We start from the raw sequence: 16,030 nt of genomic DNA on the forward strand, positions 1-16,030 counted from the left end.
CTTAGCCCTAGTAAACTCAATTTGAAAAAATAGACAACTGTATTATGAAAGTATTGACATTCAACAGATCAGAAAAACAGTTATCTGTTGAAATTAAATTACCTGAAGGATAATTATAGATTTAAGTCGTACAACTTTAAATTATAAGGATTAGAAATGAGTTGTGTGGGTAGGATGTCACCTTATATTCAGAGTCAGGCAATCTATCCAGGTAGAATTCAGTGGAAAGTAGATGTCTGAGATCGATGTGTCAGCAGAGTTGATTTCTTATGAAGCCTCTCTCCTTAGCTTGTAGATGACTGTCTTCTCCCTGAATCTTCCCATAGTCTCTCTCTCTGCCTGTCTGTCTTAATCTCCTCTTCTCAGAAGGAATCATACTGGATGATAGCCCACACCATATCACTACGTTACCTTAACTACCTTCTTAAAAGCCCTATTTCCAAATACAGTCACATCCTGATATACTGGGTGTTAGGACTTCAACATATAAATTTTAAAGAGACACAATTCAACTCATACAAGATTATTTAATTACATATAATATTCACTAATAATAATAGCTCTGAATAAATCATTGCTAACTTTGTGCTAAAACCACTCTCCTAAGGACTTATATGCATATTATCTCATTTAATCCCTATAATTACTTATGAGAAAAATACTAACATGATCCTTATTATATATATAGGGAAACTGAGGTACAGGGAGGCAATTAACGTAGCTACTAAGTATAAAATTCAGGAATCAATTTCAACCTATTCCCAAGTCTGTCTTGTAGTCAGAACACTTTATTGTCTCCTAATTAGATAATATAATTTTGGAGTCTCCGTGAAAGTAGGATCTTCATCTAATAAATAAATCTTGCATTTTATTTATTCCTGTATTCATTATCCATTTTTATTAACAAATACAGTGTGTCCGTAAAGTCATGGTGCACTTTTGACCGGTCACAGGAAAGCAACAAAAGATGATAGAAATGTGAAATCTGCAACAAATAAAAGGAAAACTCTCCCAGTTTCATACCTATTCAGTGCAGTTCGATGTGGGCTCCATTTGTTGCCCTACACACATCCAAACGATAGTGAAGTTCTTGCCACACACGTGTAAGGACGTCTGGTGTAACAGAGTGAATAACGTTTGTGATTCTCTGTTTTAAGTGATTAATGTAGTGGCACTTCGTTATAAATGCGCCGATATTCACGTTGCACTTTGGTCACGAATTCAAATTTAGTGAGCCACAGAACACACTGAACTTTCTTCTGTACTGTCCACATCTCAACTGGCAAGGCCATGGGCTGCTTCACTGTATACACATGTTATGTCATCATCTGCACACGCACACATGCTGCCACATCATCCTACAGAAACTGAGAGGGTTTTCCTTTTATTTGGTGCAGATTTCACATTTCTATCGTCTTTTGTTGCTTTCCTGTGACTGGTCAAAAGTGCACCATGACTTTACGGACACACTGTATACTGACCATATACATAACACTTGCTTATAGCACCTACTTAAAATGTATCATATAAGTTAAAAAATAACAAGTATAAATATATAAGTATATCTGACATTATCAAGCCTGTGTTATAACTCACCCAAATCACGACTTTAAGCATTAATTTCAGAGGCAGCAAAAAATCAGGTGGGTGCCTCCTATATTCCATCAGAAGACAGAAACATAGTGATAAGCAAAATAAACTGGATACCTAATTTCAGAGAGCTTAACATTCAAGGAGGAGGGGGGTGATAGGCATTAATGAAACAATTACACTAATCTATAAAAATTTTTAATTGCTCTGAAAAATTAATAGGAATAGAGTTATAAGAGTTTCTAACAAAGAAATCTTAGCTAGACTGTTGGTTCAGAAACACTTTCCCTGATAAAGTGTTACCTGTGTTGAGATCTACTGTAGACAATTGAATAAGGGAGGAGGTGAAACAATGGGTATACATTTTATACATATGGATAAAAATATGTATAAAAGCCATGTGATGCCCTGGCTGGTTGGCTCAGTGATAGAGTGTAGGCTCTGTGTGTGAATGTTCTGGGTTTGATTCCAGTCAGGACACACAGGAGAAATGCCCATTGACTTCTCTACTCCTCCTCTTCTCGTTTCTCTCTCTCTCTGTGTCTTCCCCTCCTGCACCCATGGTTCGATTGAAGAGAGTTGATCCCGGGCACTGAGGATGGCTCCATGTCTCTGCCTCAAGCACTAAGTAGAGCTCAGCTACTGAACAACAGAGCAACGCTCCAGATGGGCAGAGTATCACCCCCTAGAGAGCTTGCTGATTGGATCCTGGTGGGGTACATGGTGGAATCTGTCTCTGCCTCCCCTCCTCTCACTGAATAAAAAAATAAAAAGTCATGGGAAAAGGTCAAGATAAAGAAAGTGTGATTAGAGTGTGGAAAGAAGGGAATCTTGTAAGAGATGGTTTGGGAATTAGCAGTTTACATGCCATGTTGACATTTTTTATACTAGGAGCAATGATACATTTTAGAATGATTTCTGTGGTGACAACATGATCAAATTTGCTTTTTAAGAAATCACTCTGATTGTGGAGTGGGCAATTCATTGGGGAAGGGCAGAATAGATAAGTGAAAACCACTTAAGAGGTCATTAAAATAGTATAGGTGAGATATTGCTGGGGTTTGGACTTTGATGGCAGTGAAAATGCAAAAAAAAAAAAAAATTAAATTAAAAGGATATATTTGAGATGATTAAAAGATTAAAGAACCTCAGATGGACCCACTGGTTTTTGTCTACCATGAAGGCCCCCAGACTCTGCACTATCTTGTAGGAGACTGTGCACATGTGCTTATACTTTTGCTTGAGTTGGTTTTCCATTGGCTGCAGCCAAAAGTAATCTGACCCACAGTTCAGTGGGTATTTACCTTCATGGATATACTCTAGGTCCTGCTGTGGGCTAGGCTCTTTAGTTTTACAAAAACAAACAAACAAACAAACAAAAGTGGGGGAGAAATTTTTATTTTTATTTTTTTTACCATTTTGGAGCACTTTGGGCCAGGCATTGTACTAAGCCTAATCTGCCTTAATCATCACAAAGATTTTTAGCATATAAGCACTCTTTTTTTTTTTGAGACAGAGAGTCAGAGAGAGGGATAGACAGACAGGAATGCAGAGAGATGAGAAGCATCATCAATTATTAGTTTTTTGTTACAACACCTTAGCTTTCTTATATGTGCCTTGACTGCGGGCCTTCAGCAGACCAAGTAACCCTTTGCTCAAGCCAGTGACCTTGGGCTCAAGCTGGTGAGCTTTGCTCAAACCAGATGAGCCCACGCCCAAGCTGGCGACCTTGGGAGTCTCGAACCTGGGTCCTCCGCATCCCAGTCCGACGCTCTATCCACTGTACCACTGCCTGGTCAGGCTGTAAGCACTCTTCTTATTTCCATTTTGGAACTAAGGAAACTACGAATAGTTTAAATAAGATCACATTGCTGATAGGTGGTGGAGCTAGAATTGGAATCCAGATCTGACACCAAAGCCCAGCTTTTAACCAGTTAGGTACTATTTTAATACAATAATGCCATTTTACAAATAGGGAAATTGAGGCTCCTAGAAAATTTTTCATTATATTTCCAGTGCCTTGCACACAGCCTAGCACAATGAACACAATAAATATTTGTTGATATGAATTGCCTAAGAACACGAGCTCTTGCAGAGAGACATCCTTTTGGCACCTATCATGGCATTTCACAATGACTGCTCCTTTGTAGATGATGAAGTCTAAGAAGGAAAAAAAATTAAAATAGCAGATCTTGTAAATAGGTTGGACCTGACCTGTGGTTGTGCAGTGGATAAAGTGACGACCTGGAACTCTGAGGTCACTGGTTTGATATCCTAGGCTTGCCTGGTCAAGGCACATGTGGGAGTTGATGCTTCCTGCTCCTCCCCCCTTCTCTCACTCTTTCTCCCTCCTCAAGAAAAGTTAGATGATTAGAAGCGTAATTAGAATACAAAGACTGGTTCTGCAAAGAAAGTAAATGAGTCAGAGTGTTAAATTATTTCCTAATGCGTATAATCCTTGTTAATGATATACTGACTGTTATTAGAAGACAATAGGATTACTGATTCCAAGTAATAGTTGATATTTAGGAATCATGTTACAAATAGTCATTGTTTTGGATATATATTTACTGTGCCTTGCTCTAGTAAATGCCCTAAAATAAGGGAAAAGGATTCAGATCCAGAAGAAGACCAAGAAGAGCTGAGTCGGGTGGTCATAGAAGGGAAGACTAGCCAATGGGCTGCTGTTGGCATGAAGACATCATTTTGGTATCAAACTATTTAGTTCTCAGTTATTGTTGAAGTCTTCTTTTTCCTTGGTTTTGTGTCAACATTCTTCCTCTATGGTTTTCTTAGTCTCTGTTTCTATTCAGCCTCAGAATTTTATATCTACCACCCTTTGTCAGATATTTCCACCAATATTTCCTAAACACCTAAAACTCTATGTAGCCAACTAATCCTACATTCATATATATAAATAAATATATATATATTTAAATGGCATGTATCAATTCTTTGCATTAATAAAGAGCTGCTCTCCTTAGCAATAGTACATTTTACTTTTTGACACTGCTAGACAAAAGGTTTATTATAATTATAAAACCTGCTTTTGAGAAAAAAATTATTATGAATGTAAGGGAAGAATGACTGAGATTTAACAGGATGTGTGAATTCTGTTCCTTCTCCTTTGATCAGCCTGAAACCGTATCAGCCTTTATACCCTCTTGATATCTCATCTTCCTCATTTATGATGCGCCATAGGCATTTTCACTTTTATCTCCCCCTATTACTTCTGTGATGTCTCACCATTTACCATTCCCCTGTTACCTCCTGAAATACTCTCCTTGGTTCAGACACAGCCTAGAACATCTGTGGAGCCTAGTAAGAAACCTCCATATCTATTAACAAAAGGGAAATTGCTCACATGTCTGCTCAAGAGAAAGTGTTTAAGGGCATCAGAATCTTCTTTTTTTCCTGCCTCTGTTACTGGACATATAAATAAAATTTTGCAGAAATTTCCTTCTGGGTCATCAGAAATGAAGTATTGCTCTATTGGAATTAATAAAGATATCGATCCTCTGTTGAGCCACATTCTAAAAATAAAGCTGGGACTTCAAGTAAACACAACATTTTATATTCTTTAGCTTTTCAAAGGACTTGCTAAGGAGAACCAGTTAAATAACCCATTAAATGAGAGGAGCAAGAGAAATTTCATCTTCATGATGCATGGGTATATTATTGCTATTTTACTATAATGTTTTGTTGATCTAAAAAACACTCTTTTTTTTGGAAAAAGTAAAATGATTTAATTATTATTTTCTTGTTCAACAACACAAGGCAAATATAGGAGAATGAGGAAAAACTAGGATGCACCAGCTAGGACTTAGTCCCCTGGCAACCACAAGCTGGATGGGAACCTTTATCCCTCTCAGTTGTGTGCTGTGAAACAAAGTGAAGCATCAGAGATGAAACATAATTTGTTTTTTTCCTAAATGAGAAGCGGGGAACAGAGAGACAGATTCCCACATGCATCCTGACCGGAATTCACCCATCAAGCCCTCTATGGGGCAATTCTCTGCCCATCTGGGGCCTTTGCTCTACTGCTAAGCAACAGAACTACTTTAGCACCTGATGCAAAGCCATGCAGCCATCCTCAGCACCTGGGGTCAACTTGTTAAAATCAAGCCATGGCTGTAAGAGGAAAAAAGAGAGATGGAGAGAGAGAAGGGGGAGTTGGAGAAGCAGATGACCACTTCTCCAGTGTGCCCTGACTAGAAATTGAACTCAGGACATCCACATGCTGGTCCGACGCACTATCACTGAGCCAATCAGCCAGGGCCAGAAACCTAATTTCTGAACAGCAACACCTAAATAATGTCACTGTGCTCAGTTTTCGAAGCACGGTCTGAACAGATATGCTATATTCCTTCAAGCAAGAACCTCATTATTCAGATCTCTTGAGTCTCTTCATATTTTTATTAGTTATACTAAAATTAACCTGCCTTCTCTCATTTCTAAACATCATTTTAACTCCTGTAATTCTGAGTATGCAAAAACTAAAAAGCATGGAATGAAAGTTGACTGCTGTCTATGGCAACAATCAGGAAATATTACTGAGCATAGGCGCTCTTTTTCACCCTGTAAATGGCTAGTGAGACAGACTAGTTGCCAACCCAGAGAAATAACATCATTCTAGATAATCTCCTTGGATCAGATGCCACATCCGTTCATTTATATCCTGCCCATCCTAAACAACGCAAATTTAGTGAACACAACATGTATGATATCATTGAGATAGGCGGTTTGTCTTCTAAAGACCTTTAGTATCTATTCCCTCTTTCATCTTCCCTGATAGGATGATCAGGTTCTCAGCATTTTCACCTGGATTATTTTAAAAGCCTCATAAATATTCTCTCTAAATCTTATCTTGTCTTCTGATAATCCATTCTACCTTGTCAGATTGATCTTTCTAAAATATAAATTGGACCAATAACTCTTCTCCTTAAAAACTTGTAATGGCTCTGCAGTGCTTATTAAATAAAATCCAAACTCTATCATGAACTAGACAATCTTTATGATATTGCAAATCATGTTCTACAAAGTCATCTTTTATTATTTCCTTTTATCTTCTCACTCCCTACCAAACTACTATAGTTCACCAAATATATTTTGTGCTTTAATACACTTATAGCTTTTCTGGTCCCTGGATAGCTTTTGCCTTTCTTCCCTGCTAGTTCCTATGGCAAATTTTTGCTCACTGTTTTAGATAAAACTCAAATATTATTTTCTCAATAAAGCATATGAGAACATCATAGTTATTTACCTGTGCTCTCTGTCCCATCCTGAAACATTACATGTTATTAAATATTACAATATTTTGAACTTGATTCTCATTTTTCTACCTAGAATTTGCTAAGAAAACCGAGGCACACACAAGCAAAATTGGCAATTAGTACTCAGTAAGTTATCCTACCGCCATTGCCAACTCAATATATTTAAATCAGAAAGCTCCATCTTCCTCTTAATGTCTTCCAATTGTTTGTGTTGTCAACACTGCTATCATTCGTCTTGTCATTTAAGATTAAAATCTTGAAGTCTGCTCTGACTCAGCCTTCTCCTTAATTTGAGGTATCCAATTAGGAAACATGTTCATGCTAAACAACAACAACAAAACAGAATATAGAGACCCTGTATAAAGAATAATCTCTGCATGGAGCTTCCAACTAGCTCTGACTTTTCCTTTCTCTTGCTTCAGTTCCCACAGACAAGACAATACACCCTGATACAGACAGGGAGGCTTGGCTTCCTTTCAATGGTGTAGCGGAAACATCAGCCTACATCCTTCTCCTGATTTCAATCTACAGCAGGTAAAATAGATTAGAACTTTCAAACGAGTAAACTAGCTGTCAATTTTTGAACAGTATAATGAATCCAGGAACTAGAAAACTTATAAACATAATATGATTTCCACAGCACACATTTCTGATGCTCCCCAGCATATTTTCTTCTGGCACTTGTCAGTTCTGTCTTATTTTACATTCAGTCTCAAAACAGTGATATCAGCTCCAAAGGGTTAGTATCACTTTGTAGCCCACTTGGGTGAGTTTCTTGCTTGAGTTCCTGCCTGCTTTTGTGTGCAGGGTACCATCTTATCACTCACTAAGTGTTACTGCTAGTTATTTCGACCAAGATGCTATCTCTACAGTCCACTTAGGTCTTTTTACACACACTGCCTTTCTTACCTGAAGGATTCCCCCACCTACAGGCAACACAAATGGTCAGTGTTCTTTGAATGAGATCCTACCCCTTTTCAAACCTCACATTTTTTCAAGGGAGCTAGGTTGTGCAGTCTTCCTGTATGCTAAGGGGTAAAGAAGAATCAAATCTGTGTGTACACTAGTAATTTGTCTATTTGAATTGTTTTGGTTTAGTGGGGTTTAATGTACATCTTCAGAAACCAACTATTTTAATAACTGTGTAACTATGGAGAAATACAGTTTGAGTTAGAAACAACTGACTCTTGTAAAAACAACTCTTGTAGTTCAATCATTTTGAGAAAACTATTGAGTGTATCTCCTTGCAAGGAGACAAGGAGTTTTTTGTAATCCCATAGTACCTTTTGAAAAGTTTTAATTGAATATGGGAGATGCTCATAATTTTTTTTTTTGTATTTTTCTGAAGTTGGAAATGGGGAGGCAGTCAGACAGACTCTGCATGCGCCCGACCGGGATCCACCCGGCACGCCCACCAGGGGCGATGCTCTGCCCATCTGGGGCATTGCTCTGTTGCAACCAGAGCCATTCTAGTGCCTGAGGCAGAGGCCATAGACCTATCCTCAGCGTCCGGGCCAACTTTGCTCCAATGGAGCCTTGGTTGCAGGAGGGAAAGAGAGAGACAGAGAGGAAGGAGAGGGGAAGGGGTAAAGAAGCAGATGGGCGTCTCTCCTGTGTGCTCTGGCCGGGAATCAAACCTGGGACTCCTGCATGCCAAGCTGATGCTCTACCACTGAGCCAACCGGCCAGGACCAGGAGATGATCATTTTTTAAATTCATAAAACACATCAATATATAGTCATGTGTTGCTTAACAATGGGGATATATCCTGCAAAATGTGTTTTTAGGAGATACTGTCATTGTGCAAACATCAAAGAGTGTACTTACACAAACCTCAATGGTATAGCCTGCCTTATTAGGCTACAAATCTGCACAGCATGTTAGTGTTCTAAATACTGTAGGCAATTGTAACACAATAGCAAATATTTGTCTATTTAGATATACCTACCTACACATGGAAAAAGTATAATAAAAATATGGCACAAAAGAAAAAAAATAGTACCTCTTTATAGAGCATTTATCATGACTGGAGTTTCCAGAACTGTAATTTTCTCTGGTGAGTCAGTGAGTGCGCAGTGAGTGAATGTGAAGGCCTAGGACACTATTGTATGCCACTATAGACTTTATACACACGGTGCACTTCAGCTATACTACAATCTACAAAGAATACTTTTCTTTCTTTAAATAACCTTAGGTTGCTGTAACATTTTTACTTTATAAATGGTAAACTTTCAATTTTTGATTCTTTTGTAATAATACAGTTTAAAACACATAAACCCTGTACAGCTGTCTAAAGTAATATCCTTTATATCCTTATATTCTTATTCTGTAAGGTTTTTTTTCCTATTTTTAATTTTTTTTTAATTTAAAATTAAGACACAAACATGCACAAGGCCTACACTGGGACAGGATCATCAGCATCACTGTCTTCCACCTCCACATCCGGTCCCACTGGAAGGTCAGCACACACATGACTCTCCTCACCTGTGACAACAATGCCTCTGTCGACCTCCTGAACGACCTGCCTGAGGCTCTTGAGGAAGAGTCACTATTTTCAGAAATCTATTCATGGAGATTTGCTTGTCTTTTTTTTTTTTTTTAAATTTTTATTTGATCATAGACTTTCTTGGAAAAAGATGATGTACTATAAACAGTCTTCTCTACTAATGAAACCCTTTTGGGGCCCATGTTTTAAAACTTTTTAAGGAGCTTGTTGAGGTCTGCAAAAGCTTCTGCTAAACCCTTCGCTGAGAAGTTTTTTGGATGTTGTTCTTTTTCTTCTTTGCAATTTCCTTTTCTCTCACCATGTCTTCAGCTATGTGTTCCATTCCCATTTCCAACAACTCTTCTGAGGTCAGTTTCTTCCAGAACCACCTCTAGGGGCTTCACCGTGGCATCCTCATCCACACTCAGGTTGAAGTGGTTTGCCACCTCAAACACAGCCTTGTTGATTTTTGCAACCCCCTTATAATTGGGAAATCTTTTGTAGTCATGAATACACCTCTTGAATGACTTCTTCATGCCATTCATATCCTCCTTGGTGACATCACCTCAAGCCCCAGCAAGGTTCTTGATGCAGTCACAGATGCTGTAATCCCTCAAGAATTTCACCAGTGTCTTCTTCAGTTGCAGCAATAGTTTAGGCAAAGGTCCTCTTGCTGCTATAACTCCTTGATCTACTGATTAGATCGAAGAGGTGGGGTTTGGAAGAAGAAACATCACTTTCATACTGGAATAAAGATCATCAATAGAAGAGGACATGTGAGAGCAGTATGAACAATAAGCAAAATCATGAAGGGTAGGTTATTCTCCAAACAGTATTTCTCCATTTTGCTGGAATAGGAATTCAGGAGGGCATCTTGGAAGAGGAGCCGGGTCATCCATGGCTTCTGGCTGGCCCTGTAGGATACTGGCAGTGTGTGCTCACTGATATGGTTGAGGTCCTTGGGGCTCTCACTGTGCCAGATCACAAGGGTTTCAGCTTGTAGCTGCAGCTTTGGCCCCAAGCAAGAGTTTTCATCCATATTGAATATTTGCTCCGGCAGATAATTTTCCCCCACAATTATCTAGGGTTTCCAAAAGTTCTTCAGCTGCCTTCACATTAGCACTTGCAGATTCACCACTCACTTTCACATTATATAATGAATAAGAATTCACGAGTTATTTAAACTAACCAGAGCTAGCAGTAAATTCAACATTTTCATTGGATCCAGCCTTTTCTTTCAACTTTGCAAAAAACCTTTTGCTTTGCCTGTGAGCCTTATGGCACAGAGAGGGATAAACCTGTGTCTGGTCTTTAATCCAGGTCAGTAGAAGTTTCTCCATGTCAGACTTAGGCCCTTCTTAAAACTTTGTTGCCTTCAATGAATCAGCTCCTTTAATCAGCTTCCACAACTTTTTTGTTTCCAAGATTGTAGCTATGGTGAAATGGGACAAGCCTGACTGGCAAGCAACAACCATTGTGGTCCTTAATCACTCTAAATTCCATCTCCAGGTCAATCACTTGATGTGGCCTCTTACTGACAACTCTAGCAGTGGATTTGGTACACTTAGGGGCCACAGTGAACAAATAACATGAGATTAAATCAAGCACAGGCAAAATGATGCAATCAAGATATGCAGTGAACATGAGCTTGGGTGAAGCTGCTGGAAGTATAATACAACATACTATTTTACAGCAAACTTTCTTTTTATAATTGAAAGAGTACACTCTGAAATAATAAAAGTACAATAAATACATAAATTAGAACAGTTTTTTATTATCATTATCAAGAATTATGTACTATACATATGGTACATACTACACTTTTATACAACTAGCAGCACAGTAGGTGTGTTTACACACCACCATCAACACAAACACGTGAGCATGCATTGTGCTATGACATTACCACAGCTACACTGTCACTAGGTGATGAGAATTTTTGCTCCATTATAATTTTATGGGACCACCATCATAGATGTGGTCTGTCATTGACTGAAACATTGCTAGATGGTGCATGAGTCTGAATAAATAGACACCTGATCGTATCTGCTAAAGTGAGATGAATTTCCTGCTCCTTAAATATATCTCCTTCATAAAGCTCTCTGTTTGCAAACAGTTGTATAAAGAGATAGCAGTCATGTAAAAATTCATTGAGTCATCAACCTATTGAGTTAGAAATCAGTGGAATCAAATGTTATTGTATAACTGACTGATAGTGAGATCCTACTCTTTTAATAGTTTTTGTTATATGTCCACAACCAATAACTAATTTTGGTGAGTGTGGTTTTATTTATTTATTTATTTATTTATTTATTTATTTATTTATTTATTTATTTTTTCTGAAGCTGGAAACGGGGAGGCAGTCAGACAGACTCCCACATGCGCCGGATCGGGATCCACCTGGCATGCCCACCAGGGGGGGATGCTCTGCCTGTCGCTCTGCCGCAATCAGAGCCATTCTAGCGCCTGAGGCAGAGGCCACAGAGCCATCCTCTGGGCAAACTTTGCTCCAATGGAGCCTTGGCTGCGGGAGGGGAAGAGAGAGACAGAGAGGAAGGAGAGGGGGAGAGGTGGAGAAGCAGATGGGCGCTTCTCCTGTGTGCCCTGGCTGGGAATCGAACCTGGGACTCCTGCACGGCAGGCCAATGCTCTACCACTGAGCCAACTGGCCAGGGCCCGTAAGTGTGGTTTTAAATTCACATATTATGATTATATACCACCCAGAGCCAAATCAAGCTATATTGCAGTCTGTAAGAAAAAGAAAAATCATTACTATTATCCTATTTTGTTTTTATTTTGATATTTTGATCATCATGGATTTTTTTTTCATTAACTTTGAGTATTTAAAATATTGCATGGCCAGTTGGCTCAGTGGTAGAGCATTGGCCAAGCATGTAGATGTCCTGGGTTCAATTCCTGGTCAGGGCACACAGGAGAAGCAATTATACGCTTTTCCACCTCCCTACCTCCTTCTCTCTCTCTCTCTCTCTTATCCTCCCGCAGCTAGTGGCTCAACTGGTTCAAGTGCATTAGCCCCAGGCGCTGAGGATGGCTCCTGGAGCCTCTACTTCAGGCACTAAAAATAGCTCGGTCACCAGCATGGCCCCTGATTGGCAAAGCATTTGCCCCAGATAAGGTTGCTGGGTGGATCCTGGTCCGGGCACATGCAGAAGTCAGTCTCTCCATTTCCCCTCCTCTCACTTGGAAAAGAAAAAAATACAAATAAATTTTAAAAATAAAATAAAATATTGCATTAAAATATTATTTCTTTTTGTTATAGCATTTTTACTTCCCTTCCTCCTCCAGCTTTAAGTTTCACAAAAGAAGTGAGTGCTTCATTCACCTCACCCTAGTCCCAGGCCAGTAGCCACATCTAACTGCCAGAGATGGTGGAGAAGTGCAATTCTGTGGGGGGAGTTAGGAGGAAAATGGTGAATTGTGCTAGTGATTAATGTCCTGGTAAACTAATAGGTTATCAGTGGAATTGGCTGACAAATGATGGAACTCAGGGGCTCATTCTATTTTTCATCAAATATAATATTCCTCATCACATCATTAGAAAATGTAACTCTGTGGATATATGGTTTGCAGTCTCGTCATTAATAAATGTATTTTTCCCTAAGTGTCTGACTGGATTCTTTTTTTTTTTTTTTTTAAATAAATTTTTATTAATGGTAATGAGATGACATTAATAAATCAGGGTACATATATTCAAAGAAAACATGTCTAGGTTACCTTGTCATTAAATTATGTTGCATACCCCTCGCCCAAAGTCAGATTGTCCTTCGCCACCCTCTATCTAGTTCTCTGTGCCCCTCCCCCTCCCCCTAACTCTCCCCCTGTCCTCCCTCCCCCCACCCCTGGTAACCACCACACTCTTGTCCATGTCTCTTAGTCTCATTTTTATGTTCCAACAATGTATGGAATCATGTATTTCTTGTTTTTTTCTGATTTACTTATTTCACTCCTTATAATGTTATCAAGATCCCACCATTTTGCTGTAAATGATCTGATGTCATCATTTCTTATGGCTGAGTAGTATTCCATAGTGTATATGTGCCACATCTTCTTTATCCTGACTGGATTCTTTTACTCTGAAAATTTTTTATTTAAAAGTCAGAGTCAGCCTGGCCTGTGGTGGTGCATTGGATAAAGCATTGAACTGGAATGGTGAGGTCGCAGGTTTAAAACTCCAGGCTTGACTGGTCAAGGCACATGTGAGAAGCAACTACTATGAGTTAATACTTTCTGTTCCTCCCCTTCTCTCTCTCTCTCTCTCTCTCTCTCTCTCAAATCAATAAATAAAATCTTTTAAAAAATTATAAAAATAAATGTCAGAGTCAGATGCTTTTTTTTTTTCAAGTGAGATGTAATATTGTACTACTGTTACCTAAAAACTCCTAATGGAGTTTAGTACTACTTTAAATTGACTTTTTTTGGTACTTGAAAATACATACTTTAACTCAATTTGTTTTGTGTTTTTAGCATATTTTGATTTATTACTCCTATCTCACCATAATTTTTTCTATTTCACTAGCAAAAACCAACATTAAAGAAACAGCAAAATAGTGCATAGAATTTTAAAAGCATTTGAATTTAAAAAAGTACACAATTATCTTACTAATGTACCCTCCATGTCCTCTAAGATTATGTATTAAATTTTTTAAAGAAATTTTTATTCTATAATATGCATATAGTTTTTTTTTTTATCTGAGAAAATGTTTTAAATGTGTACAGTGCCTGACCTGTGGTGGCGCAGTGGATAAAGCGTCAACCTGGAAATGCTGAGGTCACCGGTTCGAAACCCTGGGCTTGCCTGGTCAAGGCACATATGGGAGTTGATGTTTCCAGCTCCTCCCTCCCTGTGTCTCTCTCCCTCTCTCTCTACTCTCTAAAATGAATAAATAAAATTAAAAAAAAATTAAAAAAAAAATGTGTACAGTAACACACTTTGTTATTAGCAACATCAGTTATTAAAAACTGTGTTTGTTGAACAAAAAAATGTTAGCTAATATAGCACTTACATTATTTCCTCAGCTTTATCAATATCTCTGGCTCTTCCCCACAAAACTGTAAGGTCTAGGAGTACATTTAAAGGCATAAAAGGAAATAAAAATCTTGAGGAAAGTACTAAATCTTAGATCCGAACACTTTTTCTTTTTCTGTATAACCTTCCTCTCTGTGTAACTGTGGCGAACAGGTCTGTGTGTTTGGTGCATCACTCCGCCTTGACTTCGGCATCAGCAACAGCAGTCCTCTATAAAGGCCAGAAAATCTTAACTTCATCATAACATGCTTCTCTCAGCTTCTGACTTCAAAGTAGAAATGTGAATGTTAAACCATAATGTTTGTGGCCTCTTTTATTTGCTCTGAGAGAAAGAAGCCATCAAGGGAGATTAAAAAAAATTGTAATTTCTTGTCTTTATAGGCAACAGACCCCAGTTCAGTTGCTTGAGAGATACTCCCCCAAAGCAATTTTCTTACTATCTAAATGCTTATTTTCTTTTGCACAGAACGTTTAGGAGTGTATTGTGAATGAGATTAGATCCTGTGATAGTTCAGAATATACATAAGGTACCTTCTTAATTTTTTTAACTTACCAAGTCATATGAATATAAATAAAATTTATCTATAAGTAAAATTTGACATAATATGAAAGTATGTGGTCTTATGACATAATGTAAAATTTAATTGAAATATTTTGATCTGAAAATTTTATTAACTCAGCATCATGAATGAAAAATTTTATATGTCATGATTCATATAATGACACCCCATCCTGTTAAGAGGTCTTAAAGGATATTGCTTGACCTGCAAGTCAGTGACTGAGGAGAAGTCTCATTTGGATTTGCACCTAATTTATTTTATGGACAAATAATAGTCAATATATTTTTAATTAACTGGCTTGCCATATGATCAAGATAGAAGCCATTTATAAACACACACACACACACACACGTATATATAAATATATATATAATTTTTTTTAATGCAAACATTTGTGAATGTGATTTTCTAAAGGAAAAACTAAGTTATTAGTAGCAATGCTACCATAGTTAAGGTAAATTTTAAAGAATAACCAAAAATGATTTTACTATTACAAGAAATGATAAACCTCTACAATAGTGTGACTATTTATGGAAAGTTTTAAATATATATATGTATAAATGACATATATTTATCTATTTGTATCTAATCAAAAATATTTGAAAGCTTAATATAGGCTTTTTTTCTATTAAATACTTCTGGCAAAGTATGTTTCAGGTCATTTTTTTATTTATGTATAAAGAAGAACACAAATTTCTTTTTGGAAAAAAAAATAAGTACTTGTTTGCATTTGTTTAGATAAATGAAAATTTCCATAAATCTACCTTGGCTCAATTTTGACACGAGGTTGACCACAATTTCCATTATCAAAAGTTTTCATGTTCAGACCTGGCCGGTTGGCTCAGCGGTAGAGCATTGGCCTGGCGTGTGGGGGACCCGGGTTCGATTCCCGGCCAAGGCACATAGGAGAGCACCCATTTGCTTCTCCACCCCCACCCCCTCCTTCCTCTCTGTCTCTCTCTTCCCCTCCCGCAGCGAAGCTCCATTGGAGCAAAGATGGCCCGGGTGCTGGGGATGGCTCCTTGGCCTCTACCCCAGGCGCTAGAGTGGCTCTGGTTGCGGCAGAGCGACGCCC

Source organism: Saccopteryx leptura, chromosome 1 (assembly GCF_036850995.1).
Source record: "Saccopteryx leptura isolate mSacLep1 chromosome 1, mSacLep1_pri_phased_curated, whole genome shotgun sequence".
Taxonomy (NCBI): domain Eukaryota; kingdom Metazoa; phylum Chordata; class Mammalia; order Chiroptera; family Emballonuridae; genus Saccopteryx; species Saccopteryx leptura.